General features: G+C 45.2%; 1 long non-coding RNA gene and 1 pseudogene across 1 annotated transcript in view; both read left to right on the forward strand.

Annotated features, from left to right (window-relative positions):
• LOC111744954 overlaps nt 1–2,176 on the forward strand; it is a 106,280-nt gene extending 104,104 nt beyond the window's left edge. Inside the window, exon 4 of the long non-coding RNA XR_002782411.1 lies at nt 1,737–2,176. This is a non-coding gene — a long non-coding RNA (uncharacterized LOC111744954). The remainder of the gene's footprint in view (nt 1–1,736) is intronic.
• On the forward strand, nt 846–964 carry LOC111745653 (annotated as a pseudogene).
• Nucleotides 2,177–5,105: the final 2,929 nt, after the last annotated feature.

Genomic DNA, 5,105 nt, shown 5'->3' on the forward strand with positions numbered 1-5,105 from the left:
ATCCCTTTGCTGTAGTCGTAGTGAGTTTTGGGAGGGAGTAAAATTAGATGTGTGTTCAATTCACCACCTTTACCAGGAAATCAGGCCAGTTACTTTTATCATTTAAAGAAAGACCTTTCCAGTTTCCCACCATGGCAAGGCCCCAGATACCTGGCACGGGCCGTGTGCGTGAGCAGAGAAAGCCGATATTGTCCCTGTCTTGATGGTCCATTGGTCATTGTTCTGGGCCCAGCATCTTCCCCCTGTCCTGATAATACCCGTCAAGCACACTTCTTTCACTTGTCATATTTCATCATCTTCTCTATTCCTGTATATCGCTCTTTCCACTTAGATGCCCTTGAGCACTTGTCAAGACACTTTTAATCTATCAAGAAAAAAATCAGTGATTTTTTTTTTTTTTAACTGAGCAGTGAGGTAGTTGTATAGGTATGGAATCAGATTTTTTGAGTCTAGACTGGAATTTTTGTTATGGCTCTATATTAAAAAGATTGTTTGGCTGATGTAGTTTAAACACTAAAATTTAAAAATTTTAAAAATTCAGAGAGCACCAGGAAGGAATACTGGAAATCTGATTTGCCCCAGAAAATCTGGGTTGTTGTCATTGTATCTGTGAGAAAAGTGAGAAAAACCTTTTTTTTTTTTCCTTCAGAAGCATATGGTGTAGTTGGGTTGGGAAAATAAAAACATCCCCAAAGATGATACCAAGCATTTTGGCCCTTGCCAGATAAGTAATAGGAAGTGCCCTGGGGCTTTGAGAAGGGCAGATCCTGGAAGTGCTGGGCTGGTCAAATAAAAGGAAGGCTTTATGGAGACGGGGTTTAGGGGTGGGCTTTGAAAACTGCCCGAACTACGGCCATGCCACCCTGAATGTGCCCCATCTCGTCTGATCTCGGAAGCTAAGCAGGGTCGGGCCTGGTTAGTACTTGGATGAGAGACCACCCAGGAAGACCAGGTGCTGTAGGCGTTAAAAAATAAAAAAAGAAAAAGAAAACTGCACAGAGATGCTCTTCTCAGCTCTTCCTCTATGACCTTTCACCTGTCATCTATTATCCCACATCTACCTTCTACCACCTGACTGTAGAGGCCTCACGATAACTCCTCCTCATACTCAATACTTTGTGTATATCATTTCGGATTAAGTTCTGCTATGAGTAACAGAGACTCAAAATAACTGTGGCTTAAACGTGAGAGTCGTTTCTCTCTCAGCAAAAAGTCCAGAGGGATATAGTTTGGGAGGTTCTGTGCTACGAAGTCCTCAGGGATGCAGGTACTTTCCAGCTCACTGTGGTTCTCATCCTAACGAACCAAGATGGAAGTTAGTGCTCCAGCCAACACATCCACATTCCAGGCAGCAGTATGGAAGAGAGAATAAAGAAGAAAGGGGAGCAAAAGATGATCACTAGCTGTCCTGTAAGGAAGGTTCCCAGAAGCTGTGACACATCACGTTTGTTTCTGTCTGACAGGCCAGAACTTGGTCAAGTACCAAGTACACTGGGATCTATAACCTTCAAACTGGGTGGCCAGTTGTTACTGTGGGAGAGGGGATCCTGGGACAACTGGAGATCATGGCTACACTGTCACCGTTGATCACTCTCAGCCCACATTCGGCCACCCCATCTGTTTGTTCTTGCTCCATCAGTTCATCTTTCTCTGCAGCTATCATCACTTAGAGCCGATGAATGTCAGAGCTGCAAGAAAACTAAAAGTCATTCAGTCTGGTCTTTTTTTGTGTGCAGCTGAAGAATGATGGTGTGAGGGGACATGACTTGGCTAAAGTCAGCCGCACTGCTGAAGAGTTGCAGAGTCGTTGTGAGATCACCAGGATAAAGATTTGTCCAAATTGAGCACCGAAGTGCTGGAGAGCGAGAGAGAAATAAAGCGTTCAAAGCTGGGTCAGTGAACTGGGGATGTCTTCTGTACGAGGCAAGGACTGGAATGAGTTTGGGGAAGAAGAAAGTCATTTAGAAGGGAAGAGAATGTTTACGGAGGGGAAATAGCCTAGATAAAGGCACAGAGTCAAGTTAGAACATTCTGTTAGGGCCCCTGAGTTTGAACAAAGAAGAGGGTATGTTGTCAGCTATGATGAAAAATTAAATGGTGAATTGAGGTGGGGGAAGGGGAGCATTGGTTGAATGGGCTTTGAACTGTACCCAGGAGCTTGGAAACAATAAAGAAATACGGCCATTTCGGGCTTTTTGGTTTTAAGACGATCTGGTTCAATCCCACCTCTGGCCATCTGTCTCTGCCTCTCTTCGTTTCTATCTTTGACCCTGTCTCAGTTTCCATCTCCCTGTTTCTGTGTCTTGTTTGTTTCCTCTCTCTAGCCTCTGGCAACAGCTTTTATGCTTACAAAATATTTCCTGTAGTCCCCTTAATAACTTAATAACTGTTGATGGGTTTCCAGCTCTGAACCTGAACAGATCTCCAATTTCTACACCTTCGAGGTCGGTACTCCCTTAGCCTCCCTCCTGTACTTTATGAAAACAGAGTCTAGGCTGGTTTTCGCCTGGCCTGGGCACCCAGGACAGACAGACACAGAAAAGGCTGCCCTGCTCCTCTGTGAAGAAGCTTGGAGACATGCGCACTCCACAGTTCCTGTAGGCTCAGAGCCTCTCCTGCTCCCTTGAAATCAACCAGCTGTGAAATTTATGATGAATTCCCTGTCCCTACACCCAGAGGTAGCTGCCAAGGAGACAGGTTAAAAGCCCATATTTATGGCAAGTGACACTTTCTGAACAAGATGATGATTAAGGAGCATGTTAGGTTCTTACTGTTCCGCAGTCTTCAGAGGCAGAGCAGTGAGTGTGAAGACCATACGGGGTTAGGGCACCCACCACCTGCCTAGGCCTGGAGGCCCTCAGGGGCACGGGAGGACGGGGGGAGCTGACAGTGCTGTGCTGAAGTTCATTCACATGGGCAGATTGTTAAATGCTCAAAGATGTCACATACTGGTTGTTGAAATGTTGGTAGCTTGAAATTGCTACCAACATTGGGGGTATTTACACCATGGAAATGGGCAAACACTATAAGTCAGGGTTATTCTTCTCTCCTGAAGGACTAGTTTAGCAGCACTCCACTGGGCCACCCCCACTTTGGGCACTCTGTGGGGGGAGGGGAGTGGCAGCTGTCTGAGATCCTTGAGGCTTTGTCCAGGGATCTGGCCAGATTGGGGGGACTGCTGGACCAGTCGGGGAGAATTGCTCCACTTGGGGGCTGGAAGGCTGGTATTAGGAGAGGAGAAGAAAAATGAATGAGGGTCAACTCCATTCTGCCAAGTGAGGCAGAGCTTTTTATCTGATTCAGGATCCAGGACAGCAGACAAATGCATCACAATAACTGTTTCTTTATAGTGAAAACATTAGCTTGGGTATACTTTTTAGTCTACATAGTTTTCCCTGGGTTCTCTTCTCTACTATATGCCTGCTTCCTTAAGGCTCGTTTTCCTTTGCAGTGGGAAAGGGTAGCTTTGCAATCACAGACCCCAATATATAGATGTGCAAACGTTTTGATTAACATTTAACAGCAGGCTGACAGCTGTCCAGCTACTGCCAATGCATGCAGTGCTGCAAAGGGCTGACTCAGGTCCAGTTATCCATGTGAAACATGCAACAAGAAAAAATCTCACTTGCGTAGCAAAATCTCAAATGCATCCGGTCAGCCAGGGCCTTTTCTATGCTGAGGCCCCTATGCGTAAGCACGCAGTGAAGTCACTTCTATACCCTCAAGTGAATGCTTTGACTTTAATTGAACATTAAGTCATAGGGGGCCTCTTGGGTAAACACAGGGCACTAGCCTATCAGTGAACATCAAGCACCTTAGACTATTTCCTATGTATAGCTATTACAGTGCATGCTAAATACACAGAGAACATAGGTCCTCACAGACACATAGAAGGGAGCCTTGGAGAGTCGGTATAGGAGAGAGACACCCAGAGCTATGAATCTAACTGCTGAAAACAGACCCAAGGAAAGTAATGTAATTGCCATTAACCAGAGTGAATGGCCCAGCTGATGCATGCCAGCAACGTGTGAAAGCTTGATAATCGTCTGTTCATCCCAGGATGAATGTGATGTTCTCATTCCCCTGCAAAGTATTTATTTGTACAAGATTAGATTTGACTTGGGAATGCTTCTTCCTTTTCTAAATTATTAACACCTAATAAAAGGTTATAGCCAAATTCTCTGACAACCTCACATGTGGAAATAAAACCATCATTTATGTACAGCTGCCATGCATTTTCCCTTCATGATTGAGGAATACAAGAAAAAAGGAAAAAGAATTGGGGTTATATTCAGTTCCTTGGGGGTGTTTCTCTCTCTGGTGTCATCCCTCCCTGGAGCTTTGTTTTTTTTTTTGGCGGGGGGCAGTTTCTAGTTTTCAGCCTTTCTCTATCTACAAATGCAAGGTCATGTCTCTTTCCAATCATTTCAGCCTAAGAGTTCTGTCCCCACTTTCAGGTAGAGCTGCCACTGTGGTGAATTCCCAAGAAAGGGACTTCTGATGGAGATGGGTTTGTGGTTTGGAGGCAGCACGTCAATCAGCCAGTCTGTCAGTCAGTCAACAAGTCTTTATTTATCTCAGTGGGTGCAGAGCTGCCTATTAGATGGTTGGGACACGTGGTCTCCCTGCCTTCAGTTTCTCCCCCTCACACCATCCTACACACAACTGTCACATTAACTCTCTCTCAGATACAGTTCTGATCCTGTTGAACTCTTGCTCAAATACTCTTAGTGGCTCTCCATGTCCTCCAGGGAAAAATAATCCATGCAACTTGGCCTGACATTCTGGGACACCCTCACTTTCACCCATCTTCAAAAGTTTAACTCCCACAATCCTCGTCATGACCCCAAATGGAACTCCTTGCTGTCCCCCATCTTCATGACTTGCTTGCTTTGTCCTTTTTCTACCTCATCTCTGTGTGCTCAATTTCTTCTCATCCTTCTAGGTCCAACTTAAGGGTTACTTCTTCCTTGGAGCCTTGTCTGGTTACCCGGCCAGAAGGAATCTCGGCCACCTCTGCATTCTGATAACACTTAACTTGTACCTCTTTTTTTGGAATATCAGTTTTACTTTGTCATCCAGCACAGATTCTAGAACCAGGCCCA

The sequence above is a fragment of the Pteropus vampyrus genome, unplaced genomic scaffold, assembly GCF_000151845.1.
Source record: "Pteropus vampyrus isolate Shadow unplaced genomic scaffold, Pvam_2.0 Scaffold6, whole genome shotgun sequence".
In the NCBI taxonomy this organism is placed as follows: Eukaryota; Metazoa; Chordata; class Mammalia; order Chiroptera; family Pteropodidae; genus Pteropus; species Pteropus vampyrus.